Genomic DNA, 18,185 nt, shown 5'->3' with positions numbered 1-18,185 from the left:
TGTTTAAGGCTTCTAAACACATTAGGTAGTTGTCAGATGAACAAGTATTATCTCCGCTAAACCTCCCATTCATAGGAATGTCCGGCTTATCCTGGGGTTCCCGAGTTCTCCATGAGAGAGCCACTTCCAGACTCCTCTGAAACCCATCTGTGGTGTATCAGTGTGTCACCCCCAGTTATTCTACATGTATCATAAAGTAATTAGCCCTTTATTATCATTCCCTGTCCTGCATCTGTTGATGTGTGTCTATGATCCTCTCTGCAGGGGGCCTCCAATTTACAAAATTCTGCACACGTTCCAGCCTCAGAGCTTCAATTACCTTCTTTTACAATTTGAATCAAATGTACCAGATATTTAAGGAAGTAGAGTGTGAACACCTCTGCCCAAACAAATGGCTAATCCCAAGAAAGGTAAGAAGGTAAATACATATGTTTTGGGGGTTTTGGTGCTGTGTCTCGGAAGAGTGAGGATATGTTACTGCAACCAGATCCTGGTGCCACTACTTAGACTATTGGAGACTGGGAATCATCTGTCACATTGTATTGTGTGTCTTGCCTACCCTGATGGATTTGAGGAGCTATTCTAAGGACAAGTCATATCTTCCTTGACATTGATTACTTGGTGGCCCCCCTTGATTTGTTCCTGTTGCTGTATTATACGCACTGGTATATATCTTGTTTGGTGGAATATTCTCCAAATGATGCAATAAAGTTTGTTGGAGTGTTCAAAGGTCTGCTGTCCTTGCATGGTCTGTCACACTCCCCATCATAGGTGCTTCGCCTGACTATAGTCTAATGTGCATGGGTGCCTCTATTGAGTATTTTATGTGAACTTGAGAGGGTAGAACCACCTCCTATTTGAGTATTCTGATCTACATGACAGATCAATAGAACATCAGAGTTATGTTTTTCTGCAAGGACAGCAACCTCAGGTCTGATTGTGACACAAACTCACTGTACAACACATTTTTTCTATTAAGCAAGTCCAAGTACATATGGAAACTGAAAAATAAAAACATTTATTTTCATCACATAAAACAAATCTGTGAGCTTAATATACATATTGTGTCTTTTGGCCACTTGACGAACTGAAGAAATACCTTTCCCATCTCTGCCTACTCTACCCCCTCAGAGCGGTTTTTGACATGTTGCTGTGTATGCATATATGCACATCAGCTTTTTCATTACTGTCCTGAGAGGTTGGGAGATATGGGGAGAGAAAACGAGAATCCATCAGACTCTGAAATGTGATCATTCTAATTCTTAGATAAAAATGCCACAATATTTTTCTTATGGACCTTGGATAGGGCAGTAAATTAGCATTCCAGATCCACTTTAAGAGATTCAGCTTAAAAAAATTGTAATCCTAATCAATATTTACAATTCTATAATACATTTTCCTTAACACTTAAATTTAAAATTAAAATCATGGAGAAAAAAAAAGTATATGATGCTATAAATAAATTCTTTAAATTAGTTGTCTTTTTTGCACAAGATCTTTTAGCTTAGAAGGCTCCTTCAACATTTAATTGACTGCAGTTTGCTTTGTTGCCTGGACTCCAAGTGATCAGCTGTAATCGTTTGTGGACTCTAGCGGCAAGGAAGGTTGAAACGATTACAGTTACAGAGGATGGAACCAAGACCGGGTTAGACCAAGGGATTAAGAGTCACAAAGAACCATTAGTACTACTTAGTCTCACCTAGCCTACATGCATAGTCTGGCATGCTCTGGGGAAATAATCTACTGTATTTACACCATTGAAAGCAAATATACATAACTGTAAGAAAAGAACATCACAACTACAATAAATTGAAATTTTCATGGATTTTTTTAAACTTTCTATTGTATATTTAATAAATTAAAGCAGAATACCCACTTATAGAGCTTGAGTCAGATAGAAGTAAATTCCCAAATAATCACAGTGTGCTATCCTCATTACTTGGGAAGAGCCCTTGTGTATAAAAAAGGCTGAAATAGGCCAATTAGATTGCAAGCTTCATTGGTGGGGAGACAGATACAGAGTTAAGTTCCTCTCCAATCTTCCCGCCATCCCCATATTATGTAGTGCTTCTAACAAGTTAACTCTAATTACAATTTTGAAGGATTAATCCAAGCTTACAGACGCATACCAATCTCACTTACCTGGAGATATTTTCTAAGCAGATTTATTACATAACAAACATCCCAATTTCCCTTAATGAGCTTTCTCAGCAATTTGTACAAAACATGGATTTTCAATAGTACCTAGTAATTAGTTTGTTTTATCTCCTTTAAACCTAATATGTAAAAAGCATTGACATTTCCAGGCCTATATGTTTTGGAATCAATGTTGCTTGAAAAATCTCCATTACCTCTCCATTGACACTTATTGCATATCATTAACGTCTGTTTGCATTCATTCAGTAGGCATTTGTCATCTTGTCAGTAATAATATAATTGCATCCACATTTGTGATATCTCTCCAGTCAAATAAGAAACTTTGCATAATAATCTTATATCTGACTACAGTAAAACTGGGTCTACACGATCCGGTGTTGTGAGACCCTGACTGTACAGACAGCATGCAAATGGTTCCCATACATTATTGATCACAGTCAGACATTTAGGAACCATTTACATTTCAGATTCTCTTTTAATTCCAAATAATGATTGCAAATTTTCATTATAGTTCATTTACACACATCAATTTTTGGTAGATGCAGTCTGAATTAAAAGCAATTCTGTCTGCACATTTGCTCTAAAGAAAAAACGGATTGTCACCAGATTTAACAATACAAACTGTGTATATTAATAACCTTTTATAGGGAATGTCATAAAAAATGTTTTTCAACAATTAATAAAATATTATGTATTAGTTTTTTAACTTTTTTATTAACTTTTTTTAATAATGTTAAATATGAAAGTTTTTTTTAAACAATTTTTGTATTTTTGACTTTTAAACTCTAGGGGGAGCAGCTGCTGAAATTTGCCATGAAAACCTAGTGCATTGGTAGATCACATTATGACTGCTGTAAAAGTGGGCAGGACTTGTTCACATGTGTAACATCACTCCTCCCCTCCCATTTGGGGCTTTTTAAAAGGATAAGAGAGGATGAAGTTTAGGATCACAGTGCGGAAACATTTTGTTAGTGACTGAAATGTGATACTGAGATGTGGACGGTGTAGCTAAGGATGACTGACAGGGCCAATTCTGTCAGGTGGTGCTCAGACTTCTGATGCGCTTTGCAATGCAGCAGTAAAGCCTCCTTTAGACGTCCCTGCAAACAAACATCTGAATGAGTCGTTGCACTGACTGAGCAGAGCTTAGTCAGTGATGAGAGCACAACAGTATGATTCTTACTCTGCTATGCTCTGAACACTGTGGTGACCGCAGTAGTGAGCAAAGGCAGATAGCTTGCTATTTTACTACAAATACCAGTCTACCGAGCTGTTCTCACCACTAGAGGAAATTACTGCCACAGCACTGCTCCTACCGCTTAGCACAGCAATGCGGCGGTAGATTTGTCCATCTGGGAGAATAACACGGTAGCATGGTATTAGTCGTACAGTACCAGGCTGCTGACTTACACTAACTGTTGTGGCCTCCTGTAAGAGCCGCAGTATGACCTGTACTCATAAGCTTTGCACCGTCACCACTCCTGTCACTTTCCTATCAAAACTCACCACAGAATACAGTATGAGTGGTAACAGGGGGAAATGGTAGTTGAAAGCACAGCTTTGGACTGCAAATAAAGGCGTTCAACTCCTCCAACATCTGAGAACTGCACAGCCCATTGGGCATGGCTAGCGTTCAGCTAGGGCAGCCACAGTGTAGTAGATGTGGTCAGACACCCATCACAGTCTCTTATGCCCAGGGACTCTTGTGGCGTGTAAGTGTTGTGAACAGACATTCACGCTCGACAATAAAAATGGCAGCACCCAGCGACTTTAAAAAATAAACAGGTAAACACCTGTTAAAACTCAACATGCCATTTTGTATTAAAATGTACACTCACCGGCCACTTTATTAGGTACACCATGCTAGTAACGGGTTGGACCCCCTTTTGCCTTCAGAACTGCCTCAATTCTTCGTGGCATAGATTCAACAAGGTGCTGGAAGCATTCCTCAGAGATTTTGGTCCATATTGACATGATGGCATCACACAGTTGCCGCAGATTTGTCGGCTGCACATCCCAAAGATGCTCCATACAAGGCAGGATGGATCCATGCTTTCATGTTGTTTACGCCAAATTCTGACCCTACCATCCGAATGTCGCAGCAGAAATCGAGACTCATCAGACCAAGCAACGTTTTTCCAATCTTCTACTGTCCAATTTCGATGAGCTTGTACAAATTGTAGCCTCAGTTTCCTGTTCTTAGCTGAAAGGAGTGGTACCCGGTGTGGTCTTCTGCTGCTGTAGCCCATCTGTCTCAAAGTTCGACGCACTGTGCGTTCAGAGATGCTCTTAGGCCTACCTTGGTTGTAACGGGTGGCGATTTGAGTCACTGTTGCCTTTCTATCAGCTCGAACCAGTCTGCCCATTCTCCTCTGACCTCTGGCATCAACAAGGCATTTCCGCCCACAGAACTGCCGCTCACTGGATTTTTTTTCTTTTTCGGACCATTCTCTGTAAACCCTAGAGATGGTTGTGCGTGAAAATCCCAGTAGATCAGCAGTTTCTGAAATACTCAGACCAGCCCTTCTGGCACCAACAACCATGCCACGTTCAAAGGCACTCAAATCACCTTTCTTCCCCATATTAATGCTCAGTTTGAACTGCAGGAGATTGTCTTGACCATGTCTACATGCCTAAATGCACTGAGTTGCCGCCATGTGATTGGCTGATTAGAAATTAAGTGTTAACAAGAAGTTGGACAGGTGTACCTAATAAAGTGGCCGGTGAGTGTATAATCACTAGTTGTTATTATTAAAAAAATCATGACATTCCCTTTAACTGTATTGCCTTGTGCAGAATGCTGATACAGTTAAAGTCTGTGGTACAGCATGGCGCCTTGGTCAATCACACTGTGAGTGTGCTAAGGGGACCATCATACTGTGTGTGGAGGGGGACTGTAAGGGCCATTATCTTATGTGCAGGGATTATGGGGGCTATCTTACTGTGTGTGGGGGGATGTGGGGGCATCTTACTGTTTGTGGTGGATCTGGGGGCTTGCTGTGTGTGGGGTCATCATATTGTCTATGTTTATAGTGCTGTGGGGGTCATGATATTGTGTTGGGATATTGTGAGGGCCATGTTACTGTGTGTGTAGGGTGGTGGGGATTATATGCTGTGTATGTGTGTGGCACTTTTACCCTCTTTTTTATGACTGATGGTCATAAAAGGGGGATTTTCCTATCTAAAGGGCACGATGGTGGGTGTTGTGAATTTGGATTCTGGGCTCCCCCGGTGGCTACTGGTGGAATTGAACTGGTGTCTTCATCTTCTCTGTTCACCTGTTCCCATCAAGATGTGGGAGTCGCTATATAACCTTGCTGTTCTGTTAGTTGCTTGCCGGTCAACAATGTTATCAGAAGCCTCTCTGTGCTTGTTCCTGCTCCTAGACAACTACTAGATAAGTTGGACTCTTGTCCATGTTTGTTTTTGCATTTTTGTTCCAGTTCACAGCTGTAGTTTCGTTACTGTGTCTGGAAAGCTCTTGTGAACAGGAATTGCCACTCTGGTGTTATGAGTTAATGCCAGAGTTTTAAAGTAATTTCTGGATGGTGTTTTGATAGGGTTTTTTCAGCTGACCATGAAAGTGTCCTTTCTGTCTTCTGCTATGTAGTAAGTGGACCTCAAATTTGCTAAACCTATTTTCATACTACGTTTGTTATTTCATCTTAACTCACCGCCAATACATGTGGGGGGCCTCTGTCTCCTTTCGGGGTATTTCTCTAGAGGTGAGCTAGGACTAATATTTAACTCTGCTAGCTTTATTTAGTCCTCCGGCTGGTGCTGGGCATCTAGAATCAACGTAGGCATGCTACCCGGCCACTGCTAGTTGTGCGTTAGGTTTAGTTCATGGTCAGCTCAGTTTCCATCTTCCAAGAGCTAGTTCCTATATATGCTGATGCTATGTTCTCTTGCCATTGAGATCATGACAGTTTGACCGGCCCACAAAGTGTTAATTGTTTGGGCTGAAGCAGGAGATAGAGAAGTGTTTAAGGGAAATTTTTTTTTTTTTTTTTTTCCCTTCAGAGTTTTGCTGCCTAGCCCTTAATTGCTGTCTAGCTGCTTCTTACCTCCTCTTAACCCTTGAATGGCTCTGTGTCCACCTGTTTGTAATGGATCTTCAGAGTGTAACTGCAGGTTTGAATAATCTCGCCACGAAGGTACAAAAATTGCAAGATTTTGTTTGTCATGCACCTGTATCTGAGCCGAGAATTCCTTTGCCGGAATTTTTCTCGGGGAATAGATCCGGGTTTCAGAATTTTCGAAATAATTGCAAATTATTTTTGTCCCTGAAATCTCGCTCTGCCGAAGACCCTGCACAGCAGGTCAGGATTGTGATTTCCTTGCTCCGGGGCGACCCTCAAGACTGGGCTTTTTCATTGACACCAGGGGATCCTGCGTTGCTCAATGTGGATGCGTTTTTTCTGGCCTTGGGGTTGCTTTATGACGAACCTCATTTGGAGCTTCAGGCAGAAAAAACTTTGATGTCCCTATCTCAGGGGCAAGATGAAGCGGAAATTTACTGCCAAAGATTCCGTAAATGGTCTGTGCTTACTCAGTGGAATGAGTGCGCCCTGGCGGCGACTTTCAGAGAGGGTCTCTCTGATGCCATTAAGGATGTTATGGTGGGGTTCCCTGTGCCTGCGGGTCTGAATGAGTCCATGACAATGGCTATTCAGATCGATAGGCGTCTGCGGGAGCGCAAACCAGTGCACCATCTGGCGGTTTCCACTGAGAGGTCGCCAGAGAGTATGCAGTGTGATAGAATTCTGTCCCGAAGCGAGCGGCAGAATTTTAGACGGAAAAATGGGTTGTGTTTCTATTGTGGTGATTCTACTCATGTTATATCAGCATGCTCTAAGCGCACTAAAAAGCTTGGTAAATCTGTTTCCATTTGCACCTTACCATCTAAGTTTATTCTATCTGTGACCCTGATTTGCTCTTTGTCATCTATTACCACGGACGCCTATGTCGACTCTGGCGCCGCTTTGAGTCTTATGGATTGGTCCTTTGCCAAACGCTGTGGGTATGATTTAGAGCCTTTGGAGACTCCTATTCCTCTGAAGGGGATTGACTCCACCCCATTGGCTAATAATAAACCACAATACTGGACACAAGTAACTATGCGTATTAATCCGGATCACCAGGAGATTATTCGCTTTCTGGTGCTGTATAATCTACATGATGATTTGGTGTTAGGATTGCCTTGGCTGCAATCTCACAACCCAGTCCTCGACTGGAGAGCTATGTCTGTGTTGAGCTGGGGAAGTAAGGGGGCTCATGGGGATGTACCTGTGATTTCCATTTCATCATCTATTCCCTCTGAAATTCCTGAGTTCCTGTCTGACTATCGTGACGTCTTTGAAGAATCCAAGCTTGGTTCGTTACCTCCGCACCGAGAGTGCGATTGTGCCATAGATTTAATCCCGGGTAGTAAATACCCAAAGGGTCGTTTATTTAATCTGTCTGTGCCTGAACACGCTGCTATGCGAGAATATATAAAGGAGTCCTTGGAAAAGGGACATATTCGTCCATCGTCATCTCCCTTAGGAGCCGGTTTTTTCTTTGTATCAAAAAAAGACGGCTCTTTGAGACCATGTATTGATTATCGACTTTTGAATAAAATCACTGTTAAATATCAATACCCATTGCCGTTGCTGACTGATTTGTTTGCTCGCATAAAGGGGGCCAAGTGGTTCTCTAAGATTGACCTTCGGGGGGCGTATAATTTGGTGCGAATCAGGCAGGGGGATGAGTGGAAAACCGCATTTAATACGCCCGAGGGTCACTTTGAGTATTTGGTGATGCCTTTTGGTCTTTCAAATGCTCCGTCAGTTTTCCAGTCCTTTATGCATGATATTTTTCGCGATTATTTGGATAAATTTATGATTGTGTATCTGGATGATATTCTGATTTTTTCGGATGACTGGGACTCTCATGTCCAGCAAGTCAGGAGGGTTTTTCAGGTTTTGCGGTCTAATTCTTTGTGTGTGAAGGGTTCTAAGTGTGTTTTTGGGGTACAGAGGATTTCCTTTTTGGGTTATATTTTTTCCCCCTCTTCCATTGAAATGGATCCTGTCAAGGTTCAAGCCATTTGTGATTGGACGCAGCCCTCTTCTCTTAAGAGTCTTCAGAAATTTTTGGGCTTTGCTAACTTTTATCGTCGATTTATTGCTGGTTTTTCGGATATTGCTAAGCCATTGACCGATTTGACTAAGAAGGGTGCTGATGTTGCTGATTGGTCCCCTGATGCTGTGGAGGCCTTTCGGGAGCTTAAGCGCCGTTTTTCCTCTGCCCCTGTGTTGCGTCAGCCTGATGTTGCTCTACCTTTTCAGGTTGAGGTCGACGCTTCTGAGATCGGAGCTGGGGCAGTGTTGTCGCAGAAAAGTTCTGACTGCTCCGTGATGAGGCCTTGTGCCTTCTTTTCCCGTAAATTTTCGCCCGCTGAGCGGAATTATGATGTTGGGAATCGGGAGCTTTTGGCCATGAAGTGGGCTTTTGAGGAGTGGCGCCATTGGCTTGAGGGGGCCAGACATCAGGTGGTGGTATTGACTGACCACAAAAATTTGATTTATCTTGAGACCGCCAGGCGCCTGAATCCTAGACAGGCGCGCTGGTCATTATTTTTCTCTCGGTTTAATTTTGTGGTGTCATACCTACCGGGTTCTAAGAATGTTAAGGCGGATGCCCTTTCTAGGAGTTTTGAGCCTGACTCGCCTGGTAACTCTGAGCCCACAGGTATCCTTAAGGATGGAGTGGTATTGTCAGCCGTTTCTCCAGACCTGCGGCGGGCCTTGCAGGAGTTTCAGGCGGATAGACCTGATCGTTGCCCACCTGATAAACTGTTTGTTCCTGATGATTGGACCAGTAGAGTCATCTCTGAGGTTCATTCTTCTGCGTTGGCAGGTCATCCTGGCATTTTTGGTACCAGGGATTTGGTGGCAAGGTCCTTCTGGTGGCCTTCCCTGTCACGAGATGTGCGAGGCTTTGTGCAGTCTTGTGACGTTTGTGCTCGGGCCAAGCCTTGTTGTTCTCGGGCTAGTGGATTATTGTTGCCCTTGCCTATTCCTAAGAGGCCTTGGACGCACATCTCGATGGATTTTATTTCAGATCTGCCGGTTTCTCAGAAGATGTCTGTCATCTGGGTGGTGTGTGACCGTTTTTCTAAGATGGTCCATTTGGTTCCTCTGCCCAAGTTGCCTTCTTCTTCCGAGTTGGTTCCTCTGTTTTTTCAAAATGTTGTTCGTTTGCATGGTATTCCTGAGAATATCGTTTCGGACAGAGGGACCCAATTCGTGTCTAGATTTTGGCGGGCATTCTGTGCTAGGATGGGCATAGATTTATCTTTTTCGTCCGCTTTCCATCCTCAGACGAATGGCCAGACCGAGCGGATTAATCAGACCCTGGAGACATATCTGAGGTGTTTTGTGTCTGCTGACCAGGATGATTGGGTTGCTTTTTTGCCATTGGCGGAGTTCGCTCTCAATAATCGGGCCAGCTCTGCCACTTTGGTGTCCCCGTTTTTCTGTAATTCGGGGTTTCATCCTCGATTTTCCTCTGGTCAGGTGGAATCTTCGGATTGTCCTGGAGTGGATGCTGTGGTGGAGAGATTGCATCAGATCTGGGGGCAGGTGGTGGACAATTTGAGGTTGTCCCAGGAGAAGACTCAGCTTTTTGCCAACCGCCACCGTCGTGTTGGTCCTCGGCTTTGTGTTGGGGATTTGGTGTGGTTGTCTTCTCGTTTTGTCCCTATGAGGGTCTCTTCTCCTAAGTTTAAGCCTCGGTTTATCGGCCCGTATAAGATATTGGAGATTCTTAACCCTGTTTCCTTCCGTTTGGACCTCCCTGCATCCTTTTCTATTCATAACGTTTTTCATCGGTCATTATTGCGCAGGTATGAGGTACCGGTTGTGCCTTCCGTTGAGCCTCCTGCTCCGGTGTTGGTTGAGGGTGAGTTGGAGTACGTTGTGGAGAAAATCTTAGACTCTCGTGTTTCCAGACGGAGACTCCAGTATCTGGTCAAGTGGAAGGGATACGGCCAGGAGGATAATTCTTGGGTTAATGCATCTGATGTTCATGCCTCTGATCTGGTTCGTGCCTTTCATAGGGCCCATCCTGATCGCCCTGGTGGTTCTGTTGAGGGTTCGGTGCCCCCTCCTTGAGGGGGGGGTACTGTTGTGAATTTGGATTCTGGGCTCCCCCGGTGGCTACTGGTGGAATTGAACTGGTGTCTTCATCTTCTCTGTTCACCTGTTCCCATCAAGATGTGGGAGTCGCTATATAACCTTGCTGTTCTGTTAGTTGCTTGCCGGTCAACAATGTTATCAGAAGCCTCTCTGTGCTTGTTCCTGCTCCTAGACAACTACTAGATAAGTTGGACTCTTGTCCATGTTTGTTTTTGCATTTTTGTTCCAGTTCACAGCTGTAGTTTCGTTACTGTGTCTGGAAAGCTCTTGTGAACAGGAATTGCCACTCTGGTGTTATGAGTTAATGCCAGAGTTTTAAAGTAATTTCTGGATGGTGTTTTGATAGGGTTTTTTCAGCTGACCATGAAAGTGTCCTTTCTGTCTTCTGCTATGTAGTAAGTGGACCTCAAATTTGCTAAACCTATTTTCATACTACGTTTGTTATTTCATCTTAACTCACCGCCAATACATGTGGGGGGCCTCTGTCTCCTTTCGGGGTATTTCTCTAGAGGTGAGCTAGGACTAATATTTTCCTCTGCTAGCTTTATTTAGTCCTCCGGCTGGTGCTGGGCATCTAGAATCAACGTAGGCATGCTACCCGGCCACTGCTAGTTGTGCGTTAGGTTTAGTTCATGGTCAGCTCAGTTTCCATCTTCCAAGAGCTAGTTCCTATATATGCTGATGCTATGTTCTCTTGCCATTGAGATCATGACAGGTGGGCATCAATAGGTGTTTCACTAAAAAGTGTACTTTTATCATACCACACAACAGATTCAGTTATAGGAACATATACTGTTTGCCAACAACAAGCTCATCATTGGCTACCATCTGGATAGGGAGTTTATGTTGGTTGAGAATAGATTGGTTTGCTGGAAATATGAGAAGTCAAATGAGTCATTGTTGTTAACTCTGCAAAGGAATTCTGTCTATCTAGGCCAGATGGAAAAGAAAAGAAAGAAGTGAATGGCTCCATCAGAAAGGATGTCTACTATAAGTCATATCTATAATTATATTTGTAATGTCTTCATTCTTTTTGCAGAACTGGTGTCTACACTTACATAGTCACCATATGGTGGTAATGTCAGTATAGATCTTTGTTTAGGGTTTCTTCAGTAACGGAATGGTCAACTGTGAAGTTCCCCATTACAACCATGACTAGGGTACAACAATGTACTTGGAAACATGATTATCCAGTTTATGCATCCATGTCATCATTGTAGCATGATGCACATTGTGACTTCTCACCAAGCAAGCTAATCAAAAGAAGAGCTAAGGTTGACATCAGGTACTAGGCAGTTCTCAAGACTCATGCCCAGTGGCCAAAGATACCCAACCAATCTGGTTGATGGATCGGGTTTTGCGACTAAATTTTCACCAACTCTAGTAATTGCAGCAATCATCAATTTGTCTCCTCTGCTGCGCTCTGCTGGCAGCAACCAAAATGATAAACTATCTTCATCAAACTGAGAGCTTTGCCATCTCAGTCACTGCCTATGCAGGGCCCAGCAGCCAATGACAAACTCAGCTTGACTTCTACATTCTGATTAACAATGACTGGCACTGATTGGTTGGATTTGATGATTTGCGTGCATTCAATGTGCCAGAACATTTCTTAGACAACCATTAATAAATTAATCAAAAGCATGCCAAAGTGTGTAAGTGCGCTTATTTCTGCTTGAAGTGCTCATACGCGATAATGAACAAGTCAACATGTTTTAAAAATGTAGTATACATTTTTTCATAACATGAGCTATAGGTAACATAGTTAACATGAGCTGTAGCCTTTGCATATAATAACATCTATAATATAACGCTGAGAGCGTCACTCTGTCTGAAGCCTTTATAGACTGCGCAGGCGCGACGCTCCTAGCCTTATATTATAGCCAGTGCCAGAAAAAAAAAAATGGCGCCGGAAAGCGCGGACTGCCGGGAGCAGGGGGACATTTATGATCCGTGGGGACACCGTGGACATGATTGCGCCCTGATGATGCTGTGGCAGTTCATGCCACAGCAATTTGTTACTTACGCCACCTGATTCCATTTCCGCCGCCATTTTCTTGGTCATCCTGCTGCCAGAATCGGCGCCTGCGCACTCCGCGCTTTCTGGCGCCATTTTCTTGAAGACACACTGCAAAGTATGATGTTTAACTCACCATGCTTCACAACTGGGATGGTGTTCTTGGGGTTGTACTCATCCTTCTTCTTCCTCCAAAAATGGCAAGTGGAGTTGAGACCAAAAAGTTATATTTTTGTCTCATCTGACAACATGACCTTCTCCCATGCCTCCTCTGGATCATCAAGATGGTCATTTGGTGAACTTCAAGGGGCCTGGACATATGCTGGCATGAGCAGCGTGCCCTGAAGGATTTTAATCCATGTGTAGTCATCCTGTGTAGTTATGGGCTTATTCATGACCTTTCTCAGAATCATCCTTACTCCATGAGGTGATATCTTGCATGGAGCCCCAGACCGAAGAAGATTTACAGTCATCTTGTGTTTCTTCCATTTTATAGTAATTGTGCCAACAGGTGTGCAGGTTTACAATTTTGTCCCTGGTATCCTTAGACAGCTCTTTGGTCTTGGCCATGGTGGAGAAGTTGGAGTGTGATTGATTGAGTGTGGACAAGTGTCTTTTATACAGGTAAAAACTTCAAGCTGGTGCAATTAATACAGGCAATGAGTAAAGAGTAGGAGGGCTTCTTAAAGAAAAACTAACGGGTCTGTGAGAGCCAAAATTCTTGCTGGTTAATAGGTGATCAAATACTTATTTTGTGCAAAAAAATGTAATTTAATTATGCAAAAATAATATAATGATTTTCTGGATATTTTTATATTCTGTCTCTCACAGGTGAAGTATACCTATGAGATAAATTACAGATCTCTCCATTCTTTGCAGGTGGAAAAACTTGCAAAATCAGCAGTGTATCAAATACTTATTGTCCCCACTATAGTTTTACTGAAAATTACACACGGAAAAGCCAAGACAATTTACAATGGAGGAAATCTGTGTTGAATTCAGTACATATAGAAGATTTTAAAATACTCTTTTTGTATGTTCTGTTGAGAATTTGTAGAACATGTCAAACTTTCCATTATTATGATTTTTTTTTTACCAATATTGCACTTGTATATCAGTGCAATCTATTTTCTACTTGTATATAGAGATATATCTGTATATATCAGTACTAGTGATGAGCGAGTGTGCTCGTTGCTTGGGTTTTCCCAAGCAAACTCGGGTGGTCGCCGAGTATTTATGACTGCTCGGAGATTACATTTTCATCACCTCAGCAGAATGATTTACAGCTATTAGCCAGCTTGATTACATGTGGGGATTTCCTAGCAACCAGGCAATCCCCACATGTACTCAGCCTGGCTAATAGCTGTAAATCATTCAACTGCGGTGATGAAAACTAAATCTCCGAACACTAACAAATAATCGGAGGTCACCCGAGTGTACTCGGGAAAACCCGAGCAACGGGTACACTCGCTCATCACTAATCAGTAGAAAATGCCTGTAAAGAAGAAGAATATTATTTAGATTTATAAAAATTGAAAATGCTTTCATGCACAGTGCAGCCTGTGGATCACTGTCTGAGTTTCTGCCTTTCAAACATGTCCTGAATTTGAGAATTAGCAAATATATAAAGCAATCTGAGAGGATGTCCTGCCTCTGAAACCAAATATTAGGTGCATTGACATTGGTTTAGGACAGCATATACCACAGTATACATAGAAACAAATGCAAGTATCAACATTTCCTGGCTTGGCCCCTGCAAAGTTAGACAGACTGTACAAGTGGTATGTGTGCTTCTGCACTGATTATATTTGATGCAAATTCTTATACTGTTGAAAGGTCTTCTAAAAGCATAAACCATTCAACCCCCTTCCCATATTTTCATGTACAGTTACGCCATATATCATTTCACAGGATGTCCAATCTATCAAAATATAAAATAGCGGTAAACAATGTAACGAGAAAGAGGTTTTGAAAAGCCAGAATTTAGGTTTTTTGGCTGTTGCGACATTGCAAGCAAATCAATAAGAGGTGATCAAAACATGGTGTCTACCCCAAAATGGTATCAATAAAAATGTCAGCCCAGGGTGAAAAAAATCCCTCACACAGGCCGATATCCTGAAAATTTAAAGCATTACAGGTCTCGAAAAATGGCGACAGAAGCAAATTTTTCTATACAAATTTTTTTTTTCACCACTTTGTGTTTTTAGGATCTGCCTAATTGTACTGGCCTGGAGAATCACATTGCCAGATCAGTTTTACAGTATAGTGAATATGGTAAATTAAAAAAACCCAAACAATTGTAGAATTGTATGTGAATTTAATCCTGTTTCCAGTGCATATGATATGATACAATGAATGATATCACTTGTCCCGCAAAAAAAACAAGCCCTCATACAGCTACGTGGATGGCAAAATAAAATAGTTATGCTTCTTGAAGGGGAGGAAACATTAAAACAAAAGGGGTCATGAAGCGGTTAATATTGCAAAGGTACAATGAACATAAATGAACAGAATAATGTAAACCATGTATGGGCAGCAATTACTGGCTGAAAATAATTCTTACTTAATTCTATATAATAATGCATATGTTAAACATGTGATAGAATTGCTTCTGTATTTACATAATTGCAATGACCCTCATGATGGCAATAGTTAGAATCACTCATTATCATATATTAGTAATTATGTGTAATAATTGCACAAATTCAAAGCTTGCAATTTGGTTTATTAATTTTGCTCAATTTAACTTTGCTTTAGCGTATTATTAAATGCGGCGACTAGGAGTAAAATACAATATATTATCTGGAAATATATTTTGCTATGTGCTACATGTGTTTCACACCATATTAAACTTTTTACTGTAAATATACATGAATGCATTAGACAACCAGAGGTTCAACTAGAAAAAAAGCACATGCACAACACATTCTGCATATTTAGTAAAGTTTCTTGAAATATAGTAAAGATAATATTATATGATTTATACACGGGAAAATTCCAGATGTCCAGCACTCAAAATGCAATGAACTCGGTTACCAAAATTTGCTGACCACCTAACATATTTTCTATGATGCATTATCCCTTTTTCACATAATATTTTTGTATACTCTACTTTTTTCTATGAGGTCAAATACTATATTGATAGATAGATAGATAGTTATTTCTAAAATAAAATTCAATTACCAGAGATATAAGTTGTTTCCTCTAAAGATGATGAGTAAAATTTTATGTAATTCACAAGTCCCTACAACTTCAAACAGTACGATAATTCAATTAGTGGAAAAAATTATTTCTCTTTGTTAAAGATTGCATCAGTCCCTCAAAACATACATGACTTCAAGCACTACTATGCAGGCTTCCTCAAAATGCCTTGCAAATATGACAATGCATGGTATAGGAAAGCCAATAAGTGGGGACTATAAGGGTAAGTATAAAAGCCTAGGCATTGTATGCTGTTGCTATTTTAAGGTGATTTTAGGATAGCAGGATTATGTTACTGCTCACAGTTCAGCAATGGATTGGAAGAGAAAGCCTTAAACCATTGGGAAAATACTCCACATAGTAATGTGTGAGCAATATTCTGGGAATAAATGCAGAGATTCTATGTATGTGATGATAGATGCTAACAACAGTGCCATGTTAGGATTGATCAGTGATGTGGTGTTAGGGTACTGTCACACAGTGCAATTTTGATCGCTACAACGGCACGATTCGTGACGTTCTAGCGATATCGTTACGATATCGTTGTGTCTGACACGCTCCTGCGATCCGGATCCCCACTGAGAATCGTACGTCGTAGCAGATCATTTGAAACTTTCTTTCGTCGTCTAGTGTCCCGCTGTGGCGGCATGATTGCATCGTGTGACACAGGTTGTATACGATGTGCGCACAGTAACCAACGGCTTCTGCATCGCAAATACGTCATGAAATTATCGCTCCAGCACAGTGTATTGCAACGTGTGACCGCAGTATACGACGTTGGAGCGATAATTATACGACGCTTCAACGTCACGAATCGTGCCATTGTAGCGATCAAAATTGCACTGTGTGACAGTACCCTTACTGGCATCTGTCTTGCTACATTTGAATCAGAGTTACTTATTCTTTTCTTAATTTTTAATCTACTAGAAAGCAGAAGCAAGATTTTACAAAAAGTTTTTACAAGAGAAAAATAAAATTACTGTCGAACAGTGGGCCAGGTTCTCACAGTTCTACGTTTTTGCGTTTCTTTTAGAATCATGTTTTTGGGACTGCTAGATAACTAATTTTTAAAACTAAAAAGGAAATTATCTGAAATCCACACAATTAACTGTTAATGTCTACTTCACAAGTGTGGATGTTGCAAACACTTTTCATTTTTCTGTATATTTGTTTAAATAAGCAAATTATACAAACTTGCATGCCTCACCTATTTAGCGCTCTGCCACAGGTGCTGACTAGTGATGAGCGAGTATACTCGCTGCTCGGATGGTCTCCGAGTATTTGTTAGTGCTCGGAGATTTCGTTTTCATCCCTGCAGCTGAATGATTTATGGCTGCTAGCCAGCCTGGGTACATGTGGGAGTTGCCTAGTTGCTAGGGAATCCCCACAAGTAATTAAACTGTCTAACAGTCACAAATCATGCTGCTGCTGCAGGAAAACTAAATCTCCGAGCACTCATAAATACTCGGAGACCACCCGAGCGTGCTCTGGAAAACCCGAGCATCGAGTATACTTGCTTATCACTAGTGCTGACGTCTTTTTTTAAAAAATCATGTGTTTTTTTATTCAACTTCTTAAATATTTTCCAACTTTCTAAGATAAGACACATTAGACAAACCATACATAAATGCAAAGGAAGAAAAACATACAGTAAGAAATAATCACTACACTCTGTAATCCACCCCCTAACCCATCCAAATCTTCTCAGGATGAAATGCTGTAGTGTCCAATCCAAAGTTCTTCTGAATAGCTTCAATATAGTCAATCAAATAACAGTCCTTAACCCCTTCACGACCTATGACATAAAGTTACAGCACAGTGATTGTGCGGGCACAGGAGAAGTGACCTATCGCAGCTAGGAACTCGGTGTAAGTTATAGCCGAGCTCCAGTTGTCACTGGGCCATTTAACCTTCTAATGGCTACCACATCTTTAAAACTGTCACACTGTAACACTTCATTGAACACCGTAAAAATTAAATATAAAACAAGATAAAAAACTATATTTTCATCATACTGCTAAACAAAAAGTGCAATAAAAGGCGAACAAAAAGTAAAATGTAAATAAAAATGATACCGCTGAAAACGTCATCTTGTCCCTCAAAAAATATGCTGCCATACAGCTCCGTCAGTGGAGAAATAAAAAAGCTATAGCTCTCAGAATATAGTGAAGCAAAATCAATACTTTTGTCTAAGAAGTAGTTTTTATTGTGTTAAAGCAGAAAAATATAAAAAAAATTATAAATGTGGTATCGCTGAAATCGTACTGATCCAAAGAATAAAGTTGTCACTTTAATTTTACCATGCAGTGAACAGCATTACCAAAAGAAAAAGCAATTCCTGAATTACTGTTTTTTGTTAATTCTGCCTCTCAAAAATCAGAATACAAAGTGATCAAAAGATGTAATGTGCCCGAAAATGGTAACAATAAAAACATCAACTTGTCCCTCAAAAAACAAGCCATCACATGACTCTGTCAGCATAAATATACAGTACAGACCAACAGTTTGGGAACACCGTCTCATTTTAAGATTTTTCTGTATTTTCATGACTATGAGCTCTATAGGGCAGCATGGTGGCTTAGCGGTTAGCACTGCAGCCTTGCAGTGCTGGAGTCCTGGGTTCTAAT

General features: G+C 41.3%; 1 protein-coding gene across 1 annotated transcript in view; it reads right to left on the bottom strand.

Annotated features, from left to right (window-relative positions):
- FSTL4 (follistatin like 4) overlaps window positions 1–18,185 on the bottom strand; it is a 1,598,383-nt gene that overhangs the window by 363,018 nt on the left and 1,217,180 nt on the right. The gene's annotated exons all lie outside the window — the stretch shown is intronic.

Source organism: Ranitomeya variabilis, chromosome 5 (assembly GCF_051348905.1).
Source record: "Ranitomeya variabilis isolate aRanVar5 chromosome 5, aRanVar5.hap1, whole genome shotgun sequence".
Taxonomy (NCBI): domain Eukaryota; kingdom Metazoa; phylum Chordata; class Amphibia; order Anura; family Dendrobatidae; genus Ranitomeya; species Ranitomeya variabilis.
This window is presented reverse-complemented; position numbering and strand designations above follow the sequence as displayed.